Below are 22,678 nucleotides of genomic sequence, written 5' to 3' on the forward strand. Positions count from 1 at the left end.
GACCGCAGCCAGCTTCTGAACCGCAGCTCAGGAATAACCAATCCGATCGCAACCGGATTGGGTATCATGCACACATAACACATAGCAAGCACATGCAACCCACATTAACACATTGGGAAGGGGGAGAAAACGTATAACGAAACCTATGCGTGATCCTTCACATGCTAAGAATAATCCTAAGGGGTACATACTCCTTTTACCTAGGTCAACGGGATACCAATTCATCTAGCATGCAATATATAAGACTCGTACAACCTACGAATGGTACCCGTAATATCAAACTAGACAAAGGCACGATAGACGGAGTCCGTTGGGACGCCACGGGGATCGGGGGAACATCAAACGGGGAAGCCGGAATCCCATAGTAGGGTATTTTCCAGCAGGTAGCCGGTGGGTGAGGGTTCACCGCCGGCTGCCCGCCGGTGGCGTAACTCCGGGCAGCGGGTGCCCGGCGGGCAGCTGCCCGCTGCCGGCGTTGTCCATAATGGCCGTGGGTAGGTGGCGGGTCCCCTACCCCCCACTGACTCTTTTTCACCAAAAACGCCCCGGGGACCTTTGTGGAACCCGAAACCATGCTTAGACACTTTCAAACGCAATTGAAAACAATACGTAGACAATTAATGGATTCAAAAGCAAGAACATACGGCACATAACCTATCATGCTTTTCTAAATATAATCAACACCCAAACATACGAATTTCCCACCCAATCTACCAAGAATAATACCATACGAATTTCACGATATAACCTAGGGTTCTAATTATTTTTAAATCAACAAGAACACAATTCATCTTCTAATATCAAGATTCGGTAGGAATATCATATAAACATCAAGAACATCATATAATCATCAAGAAAATCAAGAACACCATATAATCATTAAGAGCCTCTTAATACCATCAAGATCATCAAGATCACCCATGGAATCATAACACCAATTACTAAGATTAACATAATGAATCGTCAACACTCAAGAATATGGGGGAAATCCTAAGAGGGGAATCATAGCTATGAAAATAGGTTTTGTTGAGACATGGGTTACCTTTTAGCCTTAATTAATTCCTTGGCTATGAAGGGTCTTTCTTGAAGCTTTCTTCTTTCTTGATTTCTCCTAGGGGAATTCTTGGAACTTCTTGTGTGGTGAGGGATTATTGTGGTGGGGGGTTCTAGGTGCCTCTTAATTCCCCTATTTATATATATAGGAGTCCTAATTAGGAACTAATATAGTAGGCTTGCTAATTCTATTCCTTTTAGGGCTAGCGGTTGGGTTTAGAGGTGAGGGCCCACGGACTATGGTGGGCCTTTTCCTAATTAATTATTGTAATTTAATTCTTTCTTTTGGGTAATTAGTTAAATGATTAATTGGTTTTAGGGATCGTAACACGGGGTGTTACACTCTCCCCCCCTTACAAGGGGCTTCGTCCCCGAAGTCCGGTGTGTTAATCCATTCTTTCACTCCTAGACATCCCGCATCTTGGCCTCCCAGTTAGGAATGTGGCCCCGCGTTTTGCCTTAGCTGGGGTAGACTGGACTTCTGGTGGTGTTGTGATAGGAAAGTTTTTGGGTATACCTCGGTCTCCTGCTCCTGAGCTGGACGCCCCGCGAGTGCCCAAGGCGGCCTCGATTGCTTCCACCCTCTGATCTAGTGCGCGTGTCGTATGGATCAAGGATGAGAACCCTTCCTCCATGATTTGGTTTTGCCGGTTGAGCTGTGCGAGTATGCGTTCATTGATCGAGCCCTCGTTTTGCTCCCTTGGGTTCCCTCCCGATCGTGGGTGCAACGGTGGGTTAGGCTCGTCATCCTCTTCCTGGTCCTCATTCCCCTCCAGACCCCCACAGTCTTGCATTGCTTGCTTGAGCCTTTTGTTGGAGATGTCCAAGCGGTCGACCAATTCTCTTCGCTCTTCCTCGGGTTTGAGGCAAATTTCTTCGAGGGTGAGGTAATGTCCCCCTTCAGTGTAGTAGATATCATTGCGGCGGAGGTTCTGGGCGTTAAAGATCATGTCATTCGAGGTTTTAACCTCGGTGTGGCTTAGGTCCACCCCCTTCTTTTCCATGATCCAACTTAGGATCATCCCGTAGGGTAGGCTAAGTCGGTTGCTTGTTTTGCAAAACTCCATGTGTTTTAGCATGAGGGCCGGCAGGTTGAACTTGAGCTTGTGTTTCAAGAGATAGGCAAAGGTGCACTCTAAACTCCCCATGTCCTTGCTCTTATTGTTCGTGGGCAAGAGGCTATCGGTTACAATCATAACCAATATCTTTTGCTCCGCCGATAGCCATTTTCTATTCGGTCGTGTGGCCAAGGTGAATCCTTCCTCCTTCCCGAGTAGGTACCCGAGATAGTCTTTGTACCCCGTGTTATGGGTATCTATCCACCCCTTTCGGTCGTAGTTTGACACACCCGTGGTGGTCAATTTTAAGAGTTTGGCCAAACGGCCTTCGGAGAGTATAATTTCCTTGCCGCGGACCTTGGTGGCGATTTCTAGCTTATCACCCCGTTTGGTAGCCACTAGGTGTTGATAGAACTCTTTCACCAATTCGGGGTACGTATCCCCCTTGATGGTGAGGTATGTATCCAAAAGGCCTTGATGATTAAGCATATCGACCAATTCCGGAGAAAATTGGTCGGGTTCAAGGGCTTTACCTCCTATCACGGTGTAGCCGGCGTTGCTCCACTCCGGGATACGGGTTCCGAGGGGTTTCTTCGGCATTTTGATGGATGACCCTTTTCCGATGACTTTTTCCGGCGGTCTCCGGCGCGTTTTTCCGGCGAGTTTTCCGGCGGGCAGCTTTTCTCCGTTTGCGAGGGAGGCGGTGGTGGGCTGTGTTCCGGCGTTGGCTCGGCGAGGGGAGGCGACGGCGTGCTGGTGTCGAGGCTTTCTTCGGTAGCAGTGGCGGCGTGTGGTGGCGACTAGCTTGCGCCGTCGGCGTCACGTGGCAGCGGGTTGCTGCCGGGTGCGGGGTAGGCGGTCGGCGGTTGATTGCCGGCCGTGGTGGTGGCGTATGGATGGGGCGCTGCTGGTGGGTTGCGGTGGCGGGCGAGCGCCGGTCGAGGGAGGTGGGTGGTGGTGCGACGGAGTTTGGTGGCGGCTTTGGAAGGGAGGGGAGAAGGGGTAATTGGGTGATTTGGGGAAGAAGGAGAAGGGTTTTTGATTTGGGATTTTGTGGGTTTTAGGGATTTGTAGGGGTTTTAACAAGGGAGTGTTTCCTTGAGATTTCAAGAAACACCCTTAGCCTAGTGGTCAAGACCTTGGTTTTGTAAGTGGGAGGTCAAGAGTTTAATTCCTATTGGCAACACTAGGCTTTTCTTGATGGTGTGGTCCTTGTCTTTTTCCCTCTTTCGTCTTCTAGTGATGGGAGGCTTGGCTTGTTATATAATTTTTGGTTTCATCTTTATAAGCAGGATCGAATTTCGATCGAATCTTTTATTTATAATAATTCCGAAGTAATCACTAAATAAGTAGTTTTACTATGAAGGTGATTACAAGGAATTGCCGGTTTATCCTAGACAGAATTCGTCTTCTTGGTTTTCTCCCGCGGGATTTGCGTGGTCCTCGTCTTCTGGGGTTAGGTTCCCCTCCTCGAGGTTGCTCTCGTTCCCGAGGTCGGCTTGAGTGTGGCTCATGACGAATATTTTCCCGGGAGCGCCGTAGTTCCCTTGGTGGGTGGTGCCTCCGTGTTGACCCGTGGTGGTGGGGCGTGGCCTTTGGGGTTGAGTGCACTGGAAGGCTTTGTGCCCTTCTTCTCCGCAGTTGAAGCATCGCCAGGGATTGCCCATGCAATCTTTCCCTCTATGGCTTTTGTTGCATTTTGGGCAAGGGAAGCTTCTTGGGTTTGATTCATTGTTCCCTAGGGACGGTCTTTGGTTGGTCAGGTTGCTTGGTATTGTGTTGGTGTCATTCCTTGTTCTTTTTACCGGTGGTGCTCCCCCTCCGGTGTTCCTCTTTCGTATTTGTTCCTGAACCCCGCGCTGGAGTAGTTGGATTCGATAGAGATTGGCGGCACTGGCGTAAGCCTCGTTGAGAGTCCGAGGTCTGCTTACCACTAGTGCTTTTCGGGCTTCGAAGTTGAGGCCCAAAACGAATCTTTCTATCTTGGTTACTTCGGTGGGGACTAGCTCTGGTGCAAAGCGCGCTAGTTCGAGGAATCGCTTGTGGTATTCCATAACGGTGGCTGTCCCTTGTTTTAGATGGAGGAACTCTTCGTACATGGAAGCTTTTACGTGGGTTGGGTAGAATCGCTCTCGTAGTCGCGTTTTGAGGCTTTCCCAGTTGAAATCCGGTTCTTGTTGATAAGCGGGACCCTCGTGGATCCACCAAAGATCGGCCTCGTGTCCGAAGTAGAACGAGGCTATCTCCACACGACGTTCCTCTGGGCATTCCACTAACCCGAGAATTTTGTTGAGGGTCCGGATCCATTCTTCCAGGATTACGGGATCCTCTTCCCCTGAGAACGTGGGTGGTCGATGGTTTGAAACTTGTCTGGCGACGTCTGAGTTTTTGTTTGCCGGAGGTGGTGGGGCCTGTTGTTGCGAAGAGCTATGTCGCTTAGTGCCTGGGCGACTTGCGTTAGCTGTTGCAGTGTCTGGGTTAGGGGGTCATGTGTGGCGGGTTCTGGAGTCCTTGACTGTCTTCTGTTTGGGGCCATGCTGTTGTCTGTCTGGGTCAATGTTTATAAGAATGTTAAATTAGCGCTTGGTGTCATTCTTTTGATGTGATAAGTGGGGGAATAAGTGAGGGGAGGGTTATGTGTAGGTTTCACAGTCTCACCACGCGTCCTAAGGTTCCTGAGTCTTACGTTCCTAATTACCTAAAGTTCAAGTCCATGTCCTAAGGTCTGTCTTAATAGTCTTATCCTAGGTCAACAGTGCTCTGATACCAACTGTAACACCCCAAACTTTTAAAACTTATAAAGACTATATAACAAAGGTAAATGATCATAAATCCCAAAACATTTATAAGAGTACGTGGTGTTATGCCACACCTGAGCTAGAGAACTCAGGTGCACAGGCTAGATTCTAACAATCTCAATTAGTATCAATACAAGTCATGGCACGCAGGCCGAAAGGGAAGAACTATCTAATCTACGCCCCAACCTCTAGCGCGCTCCAGTTATCTACTCGTCCATGCCTGAAAGCCAAATATATCTGTTCAGCGAGAGATGCTGGTAACCCACTCCAACGCGTTGAAATACAATACATATAGACATATATATAGATATACGGAAAACCATTTTGAAGCATGAAGATATATCCTATGAGACTCTAGCTTTCAAAACAGGGAATAGACTCAACAGATAGAGCTTAGCACAGACAACTGTCATAATCAAGCATATACAATTCATAAGCATAGGGAAATAGGCAAGGCAGATAAATATAAGCACAGTTAATATCCACAACCCAACATGTACGATTCCCGGCATAAATCCCAAAGTCACATCCCAAGACACTCATAACAACAACTCATCCATATCTCATCACATAGCACACTTTGTTGGTGCCACAGGACCAATCGCATGCCCATACATGAGGGTCAGCGCATATAGCTCTGACACGGCCCCGCAGCACCCTGCCCCGTATCGCAATACGGAGGGGTCGATCGCAACCGACCGATGAACCGCAGCTCATCATAGTTTGATCGCAACCAAACAGTGGACCGCAGCCCAAGAGTATGTCATCTGACCGCAGCCAGGAAATATGAACCGCAGCTCATGTAGAAACGTTTGATCGCAACCAAACGGTGGACCGCAGCCCGAGAGTGTAAATCTGACCGCAGCCAGCTTCTGAACCGCAGCTCAGGAATAACCAATCTGATCGCAACCGGATTGGTGTATCATGCACACATAACACATAGCAAGCACATGCAACCCACATTAACACATTGGGAAGGGGGAGAAAACGTATAACGAAACCTATGTGTGATCCTTCACATGCTAAGAATAATCCTAAGGGGTACATACTCCTTTTACCCAGGTCAACGGGATACCAATTCATCTAGCATGCAATATATAAGACTCGTACAACCTACGAATGGTACCCGAAATATCAAACTAGACAAAGGCACGATAGACGGAGTCGGTTGGGACGCCACAGGGATCGGGGGAACATCAAACGGGGAAGCCGGAATCCCATTGTAGGGTATTTTCCAGCGGGTAGCCGGTGGGTGAGGGTTCACCCGCCGGCTGCCCGTCGATGGCATAACTCCGGACAGCGGGTGCCCGGCGGGCAGCTGCCCGCTGCTGGCGTTGTCCATAATGGCCGCGGATAGGTGGCGGGTCCCCTACCCCCACCTACCCCCCACTGACTCTTTTTCACCAAAAACGCCCCGGGGACCTTTGTGGAACCCGAAACCATGCTTAGACACTTTCAAACGCAATTGAAAACAATACGTAGACAATTAATGGATTCAAAAGCAAGAACATACGGCACATAACCTATCATGCTTTTCTAAACATAATCAACACCCAAACATACGAATTTCCCACCCAATCTACCAAGAATAATACCATACGAATTTCACGATATAACCTAGGGTTCTAATTATTTTTAAATCAACAAGAACACAATTCATCTTCTAATATCAAGATTCGGTAGGAATATCATATAAACATCAAGAACATCATATAATCATCAAGAACATCAAGAACACCATATAATCATTAAGAGCCTCTTAATACCATCAAGATCACCCATGGAATCATAACACCAATTACTAACATTAACATAATGAATCGTCAACACACAAGAATATGGGGGAAATCCTAAGAGGAGAATCATAGCTATGAAAATAGGTTTTGTTGAGACATGGGTTACCTTTTAGCCTTAATTAATTCCTTGGCTATGAAGGGTCTTTCTTGAAGCTTTCTTCTTTCTTGATTTCTCCTAGGGGAATTCTTGGAACTTCTTGTGTGGTGAGGGATTTTTGTGGTGGGGGGTTCTAGGTGCCTCTTAAGTCCCCTATTTATATATATAGGAGTCCTAATTAGGAACTAATATAGTAGGCTTGCTAATTCTATTCCTTTTAGGGCTAGCGGTTGGGTTTAGAGGTGAGGGCCCACGGACTATGGTGGGCCTTTTTCCTAATTAATTATTGTAATTTAATTCTTTCTTTTGGGTAATTAGTTAAATGATTAATTGGTTTTAGGGATCGTAACACGGGGTGTTACACAAGCTCCTAATAGGGTTCACCTCCCACACCCACTTCAAGAACACACCAAAAGATCATAAAGATTCTATCTTTAAGGAAAGACAGCTTAGAAAACACTAAAAACACAAGATAAACATAGATCTTATCCTCCTAGATGCTCAAAGGTAGGAAAGGTGGAATCTTGAAGACAAACTTTAGAGAGAAGGAGGATCTCAAATTTAGAAAGTGTAAGGGGAAAGAATGAGGAGTGTCCTCTAGGTTAGCTTGCAATTCTAACATAGGGTGAAATGTCTTTATTACCCTTACTAAAATGAATAGGTGTAAGGGAACAAGGGAACTACTCACAAAGCTTTAGGTACAACACTTGACTTTGGGTTGACTAGTCAATTACTAGTCCCCGACTATTGAATTTTCAGGAATTTAAGGAATTAAATTATCAATTGAATTAGGATTAATTACTTAATTAATCCCTTAATTGAATTTGGATTACGGGGTGTCACAATCCCTAAAAGTGCGACTACGCGGACGGTTCTACCCACCTAATCAAGGATCGCCACGGGGGGATGGCCACGGTAATGGAATACCACAAACGATTTCTTGAGCTAGCTCGTTTTGCACCTAAATTGGTGCCTACAGAGACGACCAAAATAGAGAAGTTTGTGACGGGCCTCAACTTCGAAGCTCGAAAGGCTCTAATCGTGAGTAAGCCCAGAACCCTTAACGAGGCTTACACCAGCGCCACCAATCTTTACCGGATCCAACTTTTACAACAGGGAGTTCAAAAACAAATCCGCAAGAGGAATACCGGAGGTGGGAGACTGACTGTGAAAAGAGCAAGGAACGACTCTAACGCAAGAACGGTCAACCCACCTAATCAAGGATCATCCATGAAGTATAACGAAACCAATGCACGGCAATTCCTTTGCAGAAAATGCAATAAGGACCATAGGGGCAAGGACTGCCTTGGAAGCGCCTTACGATGCTTCAACTGCGGAGGAGAAGGACATAAAGCCTTCCAGTGCACCCAACCCCCAAGCGCGAAACCTACGGTCATAACCCAACAAGGAAACACGAACAATCGGGGGGAATTACGGGGCACCTACGAACCCTTGTAAACTACCCTTTTAGTAGAATCGCTTATTTAGATCGATTATTTAGAAGCTCTCGTACCTTTAAATAAAAGACGAACTAATCGGAACACTTGCCACCCCGGATCAAACAAATAATGGGAAGCCCTAAAAAGCATAGCATACGAGAGGTGTACTAAAAGACCTAATGTAGCTAATAGGAATCAAACCCTAAATCTCTTATTCCTAAACCAATGCCTTTACCATTGAACCACTATTGTTTCTTAAAACCCCAAGGGAACACAACCTTCTTAACCCCCTCCAAATCCCTAAAACCTAAAATCCCCAAATCAAAAACCCTTCTTCCTCATTCTTCTTCTCTCACTCTTTTTCTCTCCCTCTCACCCACTCCCGCCGCAAACTCCCCCGAGAACCCGCCGCACCCCCGGTCACGCCTCACGCACCGCCCGGCCGTCGACCGCCAGCCTCCCGTCACCACCACGTCGCCCTCCACGACCACCGCCGACCGCCTGGACAAAGCGCCGCGCCATCGCCGCATCGCACCAGCCACGCGACACCGCCACCCCCTTCGCCGCAGCGCCAATCAACAGCCACCCACAACCGTTCCCCCGTCAACCTCCCGCCGACTGCCCGGCCATTCGCCGTCAAACTCCCGCTGCCACCGCCTCCTACCGTGCAGCCGGCCGCCTGGACGGAGCGACGCTGCCACCGCCGCACCACACCGCCGCAGAGTGGCCGGAAAACCACCCCAACCGTAACCACTCTAAACAATGCCGAAGAAGCCAACCGCTACCGGAGTCCCGGAGTGGAACGATGCCGACTACACGGTGATCGGAGGTAAAGCACTCAAACCCGACCAATTCTCTCCGGAGTTGGTTGGTATGCTTAGGTTCCAAGGCCTTTTAGATACCTACCTCACGATTAAAGGGGATACGTACCCCGAATTGGTAAAGGAGTTCTAATGCCATTTGGTGGCTACCAAATGGGGGGACAAGTTGGAAATCACCTCCAAGGTCCGGGGCAAGGAGATAGTGCCCTCCGAGGGCCGCTTGGCTAAACTCTTGAAATTGACCACCACGGGTGTGTCAGACTATGACCGGAAGGCATGGCTCAGTACCCGATACACGGGGTACGCAGACTACCTCGGGTATTTGTTGAGAAGAGAATGCGGTTTTACTTCAGCCACAAGGCCAATCAAGAAGTTGCTAACCGCCGAGCAGAAACTGCTAGTTATGATTGTGTCCGACAGCTTATTACGCACTAACAACAAGAGCAAGGATGTGGGGAGCTTGGAATGCACCTTTGCCTATTTCCTTAAGCATAAGGTCATGTTCAATCTGCCTGCCCTTATGTTGAAGCACATAGAATTTTGTAAGTCTAGCAACCGGCTCAGTCTACCCTACGGGATGATCCTAAGCTGGATCATGGAAAACAAGGGAGTGGACATAATCCGGATTGAAGCCAACCCCATGAGCGGGATGGTTTTCAATGCCCAAAACCTCCTCCGCAATGACATTTACCATGTCGGAGAGGGACAGTACATCACCCTCGAGGAGGTTTGCCTGAAATCCCCAGAAGAACGTCGAGTGTTGATATATCAGTTAGAGATCTCAAACAAGAAAATAAGACGGGCAATTCAAGAAAGCGAGAGCAGGAAGAAAAAAGCGAGCCTAGCCAGCCTGAACCCACACAGGGAAGGGGAAACTTGGAGGACCGAGACGAGAGGTCCATCAATGAGCGCATTCTCGCGCAGCTCACGAGGCAGGATCAGATCATGGATGATGGATTCTCATCCTTGATTCTCGCGACGAGCTCATTGGACAGGAGGGTGGCTGCGATCGAGACCATGTTGGGCATACGTGGAGCTTCAAGCTCAAGAGCGGGAAACCAAGGTATACTCGAAATCTCAAACCTCACTTACTACCGACCTAATCAACCCCCACCCTACACTCGTTAAAAAAAAGCAAGCTTGGGCCACATTTTCTTGATTAGAAGACCAATTTTCATGACACCTAGGAGCGAAAAGAGTAATCTGTACCTGAGCTTCGGGGACGAAGCTCCTTGTAAGAGGGGAGGGTGTAACACCCCGTGTTACGGCCTCCGTATCCGGATTAATTATTTAATTAATTCTGTGACCATATAATTAAGAATGATTTAATTAGATTAGAATCTCCATCAATTAATTAGCGTGGTCCACAATGGACCATGGACCCTTATCCTTAACCAAGTCCTTAATCCTATAAGGAATAGGATAAGTGGACTGTGACCATTCAGACCCTAGTTGGGACTCCGGAATCTATATATAGGGACTTAGGAAGCATTTAGAAACCCTGCCACAGTTAATTCTACCACACAAGGTATTCCTGAAGAGAAACCTACAGAGGAACCCCCCCCTCCCCCCTTTGCCACTAAACATAGAGGAATCCACTAGAGGGAAATCTTAGAGAAGAACCTTAGTAGCCAAGGATATTGATTAGGGCTAAGAGGTAACCCATGTCTCGACAAAACCTATTTTTCTTACTATATCTTATTCATTGGCTCCTTTGATATGTGATTCTGTGTTTGAGTCTTGATAGACCTTTGCCTAGGGTTTATATTGTGTTTATGTGATAATCTTGATGTTCTTGACATTGTGATTGATTATATGAACGATCTTGTATTTTGATTAGGTCTAGATGTAACACCCCCTTAATTTCCAAGCAGAATTAAATCTTAAACATGCAGATAACTAACCAAAACATCGAACACAACGGAAGACTGAACAAGGATTATATAAACAGGAAATAAAAAGGGTGCTATGCCACGCCCACCCAGAGGTGAATGCACAGGCTAACATCTGCATAATCCACAATCTAAATCCATACATAATAAGAGTACTAATGTCTACCCTTGGCACACAGGCCACAACAACTCAAACAACGGGATCTACACAAACAGGTTCTAGACCGCACTCTCGTCTACACATCACCTGAAAGAAACACATAAAAGATGGGACGACGCCCGGTCAGCGAATAATGCTGGTAACCCACCAATACATGTGAAATATCATACATAGATAGGATATATATATATATATATAATATATATATATATATATATATATATATATATATATATATATATATATATATATATATATATATATATATATATATATAATATATATATATATATATATATATATATATATATGTAACACCCCAGATTTTTGAAACTTTTAAAACTTATATAATGAAGGTAAATTCTCATTAAATCTCGAACAGAGCAGTACTAAACATAACGATACGGGGTGTTATGCCACATCTGAGCTAGAGAACTCAGATGCACAGGCTAGACTATCTAATTATCCTTAAACAACATCATTACATCATTATGGCACGCAGGCCGAATATGAAACTATCTATCTAAGCCTCGGGTCCTCTAGCGCGATCTGGAGCTAATCATCTGTGCCTGAAAGCCAAATATATCTGTTCAGCGAATAATGCTGGTAACCCACTCCAACGCGTTAAAATACAATATAGGTATATATATATATATAGGAAAATCATTTTGAAGCAGGAAGATATATCCTAGGAAACTCTAGTTTCAAAACCGGAATAGACTCGACAAATAGGGATAAGCACATTCAACAGTTATAACCAAACATGTAAAGATACTAGCATATATCCTATGGTCACGGGGGGATTCACTTCATCTCATTTATATCATCATTCATCTCATCACACAAGCACAGTTTGATGGCGCCACAGGACCAATCGCATGCCTATACATGAGGGTCAGCGCATATAGCTCTGACACGGCCCCGCAGCACCCTGCCTCGTATCGCAACACGAAGGGGTCGATCGCAACCGACCGATGAACCGCAGCTCATCATAATGTTTGATCGCAACCAAACAGTGGACCGCAGCCCAAGAGTGATCATCTGACCGCAGCCAGGAATATGAACTGCAGCTCATGTAAAACGTTTGATCGCAACCAAACGGTGGACCGCAGCCCGAGAGTGTAATTCTGACCGCAGCCAGCTTCTGAATCGCAGCTCAGGAATAACCAATTTGATCGCAACCAAATTGGGGTATCATGCACACATAACACATAACAAGCACATGCAACCCATATTAACACATTGGGAAAGGGGAGAAAACGTATAACGAAACCTATGCGTGGTCATCCAGATACTAGGAATAATCCTAAGGGGTTCATACTTCCTTTACCTAGGCCAACGGGATACCAATTCACTAGCATGCGATATATAAGACTCATTTATCCTACGAACGGTACCCGAAACATCAAACTAGACTTAGGCACGATAAACGGGGTCCGTTGGGACACCACGAGGGTCGGGGAAACATCAAACGGGGAAGCCGGAGTCCCGAGTCGGGACAATTTCCAGCGGGTAGCCGGTGGGTGGTGTACCACCCGCCGGCGTCAGGTCTCCGGGCAGCGGGTGCCCGGCGGGCAGTCGCCTGCCCGCTGCCGTCGACGTCTTTCTCGGGCAGCGGGTAGGTGGCGGGTCCCCCTACCCCCCACTGACTTTTTACCAAAATAAACGTCCCGGGATCCGTTGTGGAACCCGAAACTATGCTTAGACACTTTTAAACGCAATTGATGACACCACGTATACATATATATATATATATATTTTTTTTAATTTTCTAATCATGTGAGAACCATCCTTAACCTGCGAACTGCGAACTTGTGAAGGATTGCACCACAACTACCACATGATTGCACTGCTACAGCTCTCAGACATGCCTAGCTAGATGACCTTGTAGTGCAATTGTATTAGGGTGCGGTCCAATGCAATAGTAAATGCAGTGCAATTCTTCACAATTAAATTCGTAGTTCGCAGGTTAAAATTAGTTCTCACCTGATTATGGACATATATATATATATATATATATATATATATATATATATATATATATATTTCCATGATGAAATTTAATGTTGCTTTGAGATTTTTTATTTGTTCTGGGCCATGTTTATGCAAGACAGACGCATATGAACTGTATCACACATATATTGGTATACAATTTTGCTTCTTCTTGAATTTTTATTTATTATATTATTGCTGTTATAGAATAGTATCATGACTCTTTAGTCTTGTCTTTTGTGAAAAACGTCGGACCGACTCTTGAAGAAAACGACTGCCAAACGACTCGTTAAAATAACGTTAATTGCAATAATTAAAAACTAAGATATTTTACCAAAGTTAATGATTACTCCTCTTGAGTCTTGATGGCTAGGTAATGATTATTGTACATGCAAGTATGTACCTGCTGTAACAGTGTAATTATGGAAAAACGACCATGCATTATAAAACAGTGTAATTTGGGTATTGTTCTAGCACTTTCTCTTTGTTCCACAATCCACCTCCACCAATAAAAATAGAAGGTGAATTTTGCACATATCATTACTTTTAAAGTTCTAGTGAGTGTTTGCTAAAAAAAAAAATTATCAATCAACTTTTAATCGAATAGTTTAAATGAGTGTTTAGTAAATAAATTTTTGAGTTAGTTTATTGATTTCAGATAAATTTTTGAGTTAGTTTATTGAGTATTTGGTATCAATTAACTTATTGCGCTTTCTTTTAAAAAGTCTAATTTTTCATTAATAGTTGTTGGTTATTGTTGAGTTTATATTTATTTATTTTTTATTAAAAAATTTACATTTTTTAATAAATTATTTTTATTTAATAAAAATAAAAAATAGTTAAAAATAATAAATAAATAACAACGATGGTGAAAACAACAGCAACAACAACAACAACAATAACAACAACAACAATAACAACAACAATAACAATAATAATAATAATAATAATAATAATAATAATAATAATAATAATAATAATAATAATAATAATAATAATAATAAAATTATTTTCAAATTTATACCTAAAACTAAAAATAATATAAAAATAATTCAATAAATAAAATAATCTATCCATGCCCATTAAAGTCATTTTACAAGTTGCCCACCAATAGTATATATCTAATTTGTCAAAAAATTTCCTACAAATCGCTAATAATCTAATACTATTAGCTAGTCAAAACAATTTAAACAATACACTATTCTCTGACATAATTAGGTATCAGTTATGAACTAAGCTAATTACCAAACACCCCCTAAACTTTTCATATGGTGTATTGCCAATTTCATTTTCTACTTAGTTTTTAAGAGTGATAATCAAAAGATGTATTTCGTTTCAACTAATAAATGTTTAAGACTTCTGTTTGAGTTTGACGACTCTTATACCAAATTGAAGGATATGTTATGTTTCAACTAAAATTTTAATTTGATAAATGAATTATACATTTATGTTTTATATTCTCGATAGTGAGGTGTTGTTGACTCTGTGTGCTTCATTAGTTTAAGAAAATATGTTTGAACAGATACTACAATGTAATAGAGTCAATAGCGTTCAAAAAAAAAGTTCTCGATAGTGATTTAGATGTCTATATTGCTCTTGTTATAATGGGTTGAACCCACATGAGTCAAACAAACTTGTCTTCATTGCATTTCATTGGATTGGGTAGGTATATCTGATCTGAGCTCCAACAAGGCAACAACCATGATGAGAGTAGGACACTCACATGTTATTATTACAAAGTTAAGTCATCGGGCTTTAGAGATAATAACTCCATAAGTTCATATCTCTAATAAATATTCTAGCTCGAGGAGGGATTCTCACAAAGCAATCTTATTTGAATGTGACATTATATATACTCTAGCAATATAATATAGTTGAGCCAATTTATGTTGCTAAAACATGCCTAGATCTTGGTGGCAGGGACAATATGATTTTTGAGGGATTTTGCCAATTGAGAGTGTTGGTTGATTTCGTTGAGAATGGTCAATGGTAATTTTGATCGAGATTTTTCAGTGAAAATGACAAGATGGTATTAATGAAAAAGTAATAACATATTTTCTACACTAATAACTTTCTAACGTGCTATTAAATTAAAATTTTTCAATATTAATTCTTAATATAATAAGGTCGGCTATTTCCCAGGTAACCAATGAATTTATAGGGTTACAACTCAATTGGATTATTATATACATAATTTGAGTGAAGAGAAAAGTCAAAGAAGTTTGTATGGACTTAGTTCACCGATTCAGTATATAGTATCTGGGGGATAGAAAAGATCAAAGTTTGAAATTCAACAACACGATAGTGTGAGGGAGGATCTCTTCTGCGCACCAACGTTTGGTCCCGTCGTGTGCTGAGCTACTGAGTTAACATTACATTTTTATAAATTTTATGTCGAGCCCGGGTGTGGGTACCCTTGTTGTTGAAGATTCTAACATTTTTGGGAAAGAAGAAAAGTCAAAGAACCAAGTGAACAACACTTTTGTACACATACATAGGCAAGTATTGTTTTATATAGGGCGCAATAATAATGAACGCACGCACATTGGATAAGCTCAAAATGATGTGAAATCTGAACCAAAGACACTCACAACGGCGGCGGATAGGTAGGCTCTGAAAACGTTAAACATGAGTAAACATAGTCGGCTCCATAAGTCTCCTAAGAGCTAGCAATTCAAGAAGAAGAACACAGCAGTCAACTGCATTATATTCCTTAATATCAACTAATAATTCGAACCAACTCAAGTGGAACTAATGATGCCCACATATGATATATACCGACTGCAAAGTCAACGTAACTACTCCACGCCAATAGCATGCATTACCATTGGCCTTCATGTTGTCCGTACAACTCACGCCAAATTCTGTTCATCATTTTTTGCAAAATGCTAACTGCCCAGAGAACTCGTTGTTCCAAATACATCTGGGCCACAAAAAATGAGATTATTTTCTAAAGGATATATATATATATATATATATATATATATATATATATATATATATATATATATATATATATATATATATATATATATATATATATATATATATATATATATATATATATATATATATTTTCACTTAAAAAGAGTAAAGTTTTACAGCTAAATGTTGTTGTTCCAAAGATATTATTTTTTGATAGAAAAGTGATATGTTTTTAATTTCCTTTAAATGTATTACTAGCTAGTAATGTTAAATGAGTCATGTTCCGTTAGCAGAACCATGTACGGTATCGACTTAACTCGGCCCACATTAAAATGTAGCTAGGTCATGCTGGTCTAATCCATATTATTAAACAATTAGATGTGCCGTAGGGGCAAATTAAAGTGCAGCGATGAAAGGGCACGGTCACTCATGCCAACCAAGCTAGTTAGGCATTTTATGATTTATAATTTAATTGAGTAGGCTTTTATAGTGCTAGGCTACTTGCTAGCTAATAGAGTTGAAATATTAGTAAATAGAGAACTTATTAACATTTTTTTAAACGAATATGGTCAAATAAGTCTCTTAAATTAGTTACATAGTGAAATTGAATTCTTAACAAAAATAAAAAAATAATAATAAATAAGTCCAATAAGCCCATATATCAAGCAAAAAGTGCAATTGAGCTCCTAATTAAAACAATTTCTATCAAGAGTTCAAGACTCCTTAAATCAAAAGTGAACTCTACTCAAAATATTGCTTCAAAAAAATCACTTTGAATGTTATTTTATGCTAATTTTTTAACATAGAGGATAAAGGTCTAAAACTAAACTTTCACAAGGTATGATCTAGACCTTTTGTTAGACATCTATGATGATCTTTAAAGAGTTTAATTTTTTTAAAAAAAACTATATGTACATATGGGATCCATCACACAGAAGTCACATTGGCGGTAAATCGGTAATTGGCTAATAATTATTTGCTATTTGGACCCAATTACATTTTTTCAATTGCGGGAATTTATTAAATTAATTTTTTAAAAAAATTAGAGGTTGAGTTGCACTATCCAATTAATTTAGAGGATCAAACATACCCATCAACTCTAGACCAAAATACAATTAACCCCCCTAAACTAAAATAAATAAATAAAATAAAATAAAATAAGACCCTTCAATTAGATACCTTAATTAACTCCTCATTTTTATGCAACTAAGTTAATTAACAGGTAACTAGTAACAAAATATTTTTAATTTAAGAATTAATCAAAACTTTTTAAAAAGAGAATAAACGTACTTTTTAAAAAAAAATTCTAATTAAGTAATTAATATTTTATTTAATTTTTTTACAAGAGGCTAATTGGCTCCTCCGTACAACTAGATGGAGAAAATTACAAGTCTCCATCGACAGAGAAGCCAGCTATGTGTGATTGTTTTTTTATTTTAAAATTATTTTTTAAAATTTTACTTGTTATTATCTTGAATTTACCTACGAATTGATCGAATTGTACAAATTTAAAAAATATTGAGTAAATTGTATAAAAATGAAGAGTTAAGGTGTCTAATTAGAGCCTTTAAAAAAAGTTTAGGGTTTAATTACATTTAGATTTATAGTTGAAGGGTCTATTTGACTCTTATCTTTGTTTTAAAATAAAAGATTGTAAATTATATAGTACAGTTTCAATTTTATTTGAAGAAAAAAAAAAGTTGAGTTTCTACCTTATCTTGTACAAGGCACCAAATAATGCCACTGCCATTATATATATTTCATCTTTAATTTAATCCTTCCTTTACACCTACGCTCGTATATTGACAAAGAAAATCTTTTACCACTTTCTTGTTTTCATGGCTACAATTCACTCATGTCCCCTCCATAACAATTATCATATCGATTCAACTCTCATCCATGTTCATAAATTTATATATACTTTCGTGTCCTCCACCCCAGTACTGGCCTACTAGGTGGTCCAAAATCTACATTACCATTTGGTGGTAGTGCGTATGCATCCACAATATACTTTGAAAATGGACCATTGTAATAATCTATTAATAGAGTGTGTTAAGCTTTTTTCAACCGTTAATCCAAGTTTTAATTCCTCAACTATTACATTTTTTTATTTTTATTTATTTATATCAAAAGCAATTATATTTGATACTTTATTTCTTCTCACTTTTAGTCTTTCAAATAGTAATATTATATCCAAGGAAAATATTGTTTTCCCTCCTAATGTTTCTTATATTCCATGGGTGCCATAAATTAGTTTACTCACTTAGGCCTTCTCCAAGGAAGGCGCCAACACCTCCGCCATTTTGGCGTTGGTCTATAGTGCAGCACCATATTTAGCGCTACACTATAGATGAAATGGCAAAATGGTGTAAAAGCCTAAATGCCAAGTTTGATCTTTGTCTTTTTTCTTAATTCCTTTTGTATCTTTATTTTATTTTTATGAATTTATATATTTTGTTAAATACATAAACATAAAATTTGAATAATTAAAAATAAATTATATCATTTGAAAGATCTCATCAAGACGATTAAAACAAATCTAATATTATATATAGATTAATTAAAAATTAAATTACATAAAACATAATTTTCATAAAAGTAAACTGAATACATCCGAAATTAAACAAAATATAATTGTAATGCATTGGTTGAGCATCTGTGAGAACGATATGATAATTTTGAAAATTAAATGTAATAATTATTATATGTTATATTATTGTGGAATAAAAATATTATTTGCATTACAATTAAAATTTATATTAAAAAAATTAAAGTAAACAATTAAAGTTTTAATTTATGAGAAAACAAATTATTTTAGTGTAGAAATATAATTTGGTGTAGAGTTTGGTGTAATGGGTTGGAGATGACTTGAATATTCCTTTTGGTGTAATGGGTTGGAGATGGTCTTATAGTCAAATATAATAAATAATCTAAGCCCCGACCACCAGGGTTCGAACCTATGACCATCCATTTGAAGGTAATCGGGATGCCATCACACTACATGATAATTGGCAAGATAGTGTCTGTCAAATTTATGAGGGGTTTATAGCATTACTCTATATCAAATTTGGTACTTGACTAACGGTAAAAGCTAGGGATAAGTTTTCAAAGTCAAGTGCTAAATTCAAACAATTTTAAGTCAATAATTAAAGGTCCATTTGGAAACCTGAAAAAATGATTTTTAGAAGTCATTTTTTGAATTTTTTCATGTTTGGGTATTCAAGGAAAATAAAGTGAAAAGAAAATATTCATTCTGAGCAACGAATAAAAAAAGGCCAAATTTGGCAAAAAATGTCTTCTTAACTTTTTAGTCGGATAACATTTTTCGGAATTCTTTATTTCCATGTATTTATCTTCTCTCTTATATCTTTTCAAGCTAGTTTCTGGATTATTATTACCGCCGCTGCCACCACCACTAGCAGTCCATCACCACACAACTACAACTACTACTACCACACCACCACCACCACAGAACAACTACTACTACTACCACCACCACCACCACCACTTATTATATATGATTATTACTATTATTGTTATTATTATTGCTATTATTATTAATATTATATAACAAATAATATATTCATTTTCAAGAAAATGAACCAAACTGAAAAAGTATAATTTCGAGAAAATTTCAATTTTGGTCACACGACTATAGGGGCTTTGTTAATTTCAGCACCTAACTTTCAAAATTGTCAATTTAGTACCTTGAGTATGTAATTTTTGTCAATTTTAGTCACTCCGGCCAAATTTTTGGCCAAATTTGACCGGAAAAATTTAATCCAACATTAAATCTAAAATTTTAGGGGCAAAATGGTTTTTTCAATCCTTTCTCCTAATTAAGTTATGTGCAAGGATGTGTTGGAAAGATGCCCAGAACTAGCCACGAAAGGCTCTCCACCCATCACGCAACGCCTAGAGGTGGCAAACCCAGCCGTGATTGCGATGGCGAAAGAAGCAAGCCTAGCTTGCATAAACGACTGGGGGCGGCCGGTGGAGGAAATCACCCACGTCGTCTACGTTTCCTCGAGCGAAATCTTGTTGTCCGGCGGCGATCTCTACTTGGCCGCCAAACTCGGCCTGAAAAGTTATGTCAATCGCATAGTGCTCTACTTTCTCGGCTGCTACGGCGGCGTCACCGGCCTCCGGGTCGCCAAAGGTATAGCGGAGAACAACCCAGGGAGCCGCGTCCTGTTAACCACGTTGGAAACCACCATCCTCGGCCTTCGCCCGCACGACCTCATCGGCGCGGCGCTCTTCGGCAACGACGCGGCAATGATCGTCGGCGCCGACTCCAGGGAAAACGTAGAAAACCCATTCATGGAACTCAGTTTCGCCGCCCAGCAGTTCCTCTCGGGGACCCAAAGCGTGATCGACGGCCAGATCTCCGAGGAGGGGATAAACTTCAAGCTGGGCAGGGATTTGCCGGAGAAGATTGAACACAACATCGAGGACTTCTGCAAGAAACTGATGGGCAAAGCCAATAATAATAATAATTTGAGTTATAATGAGTTGTTTTGGGCGGTCCATCCCGGAGGGCTGGCGATTCTGAAAAGGCTGGAGGGGACTCTGGGCTGAGGAGCGAGAAGCTGGATTGCAGCAGGAGGGAATTAGAAGAAAGGATAGAAAAGACCATTTTGCCCCTAAAATTTTAGACTAAATGTTGGATTAAATTTTTCCGGCCAAATTTGGTAGGCAATTTGGCCGGAGTGACCAAAATTGACAAAAATTACATACTCAAGGTACTAAATTGACCAGGACTATGTGGTCTAATGGTACCCGGGTTGGACTTCTATTTGGAAGGTTGTAAGTTCGAGTCTCAGTGGAGGCGTTATTGGTTCTTTGTGTTTCAGTAGGTTGAGAAAGTATATGAACAGATACTACAATGTAATAGAGCCAGTGGCATTCAAAAAAAAAAAAAAAAAGGTACTAAATTGATAATTTTAAAAGTTAGGTGCTGAAATTAACAATGTTAGTGTTCTTTATTCTAAAAAAAAAAGTTTTAAAATTTTGAATGCAAATACTTGAGTGCTAAGAGCAACCTCAATATAGTGTACTAATGCTGGGTTTTTTGTTAGAAGAAAAAACAAAGAAAAATTAAATATAAAATAAACAAACGAAGGTATTTGCCAACTATGGCGCAGTGGGCGTTGTTGGTACACGCGTTTTGCACTAACATTGATTTTTTTTTTAAATGATAGTGGGACTCACTTTCTGAGAAAACAACTCATCACTCTGCAAAGTCCTTATTTCTTCTCTCTCTGTTTCTCTCCTTTCCACCTCAACCCTAGCCCTACAAAAAAACTCTTAAAAAATCGTTGATGAGGATGCCTTAATGCATCTAATACCAACTATTTCACAAAATATTATGTGATTAAACTCTGAAATTAAGCATCTTTTACCCACGTTCAATAATTCAAAAAGTTTGATGTTTCATTCTCAATTAGTCAATCCTAATCAATTTAGTGTAAGATTTTTCCTAATAATATATATTATATATTAAGGCCTTAATTAATTAAGTGGTGCAAGTTGACTAGGCTTACTAAGTAGTTTGGTTAGACTGAATAATTAGAAGTTATTATTCAACAAGACTATATGCCTAATATAAACCTAGATTGATGGGGTACAGGATATACATTATATGTTGAAATTTGTCCATTCGAAGGACATTGTTTTCGGACAAAGCATGTGGTTATTTCTACTTGGCCCCACTTTTGTAGTTAGTGTGTGGGTGGAGTGATTTGAGCTCCTCTTACCTCTACACTATAAAAGAGGCAAGTTTTTTTTTGTCCAAAACACACAAAAAAACTTCTTCATTCTTTCTATGTAAGAATTAATATATATATATATATATATATATATATATATATATATATATATATATATATATATAATTTGTGTCTGCCTATTAAAGTCTGAGCAATAGTGAGGTTCGCCTACGTGATTGTTAGTGCAAGCTATCTGTAGTTGGTCTATGTAGCCTGTCGAAAGCGTGTCTGCGTTCTAACTGCACCGTTACCGGGCAAATAACGCTTTTAAGGTAGTGTTATTATAACACGGCACAGATTTTCTTTCAACCATACACTAGTAGTGTCCGTGCTTCTTAAAAGGCTTCCGAATCGCGCGTTGACGTTGCATTTTTCCCAATAGTTAAAAGCGTTATTTGTGCAACAGTCAACCTTTACATTATAGCACCTTCTGTCATACCCGATCTATCAAAAATCACCGCGCTTGATGGGAAAAATTACAATAGGTGGGCTCAAAGAATGCATATTCTCTTTGAACAATTAAAGTTGGTTTACGTGCTATATTCAGTTTCACCTGAACCTACTCCAACAGTGTTCTCTCCCTTTGGTGCTACAAAAGCTAATCATGAATCTGATTACACTACGGGTGAAGAATCAAGAGAAAGCAGTCGTGAAATAGATTACATTCCGGGTCAAGAACCGGGTGTAACTCTGATGCAGTTTAGAAATGACAATGCGGCAGCCAGAGGATACCTTCTGTCACAAATGAATGACGATTTGTTCGACATCTATGTCAAACAAGACTCGGCAAAAGTCATTTGAGAATCACTGTCAGAAAAGTACGGTGTCAATGAAACTGAAAATCAAAGTGTCAGAACCGTCTACAACAAAAGGAGTAGA

The 22,678-nt window shown here is 40.4% G+C and overlaps 1 pseudogene; it reads left to right on the forward strand.

Annotated features, from left to right (window-relative positions):
- Positions 1-19,877: 19,877 nt before the first annotated feature.
- LOC109185255 lies at positions 19,878-20,686 on the forward strand (annotated as a pseudogene).
- Positions 20,687-22,678: the final 1,992 nt, after the last annotated feature.

This window comes from Ipomoea nil, unplaced genomic scaffold (assembly GCF_001879475.1).
Source record: "Ipomoea nil cultivar Tokyo-kokei standard unplaced genomic scaffold, Asagao_1.1 scaffold1317, whole genome shotgun sequence".
NCBI classification, from domain to species: domain Eukaryota; kingdom Viridiplantae; phylum Streptophyta; class Magnoliopsida; order Solanales; family Convolvulaceae; genus Ipomoea; species Ipomoea nil.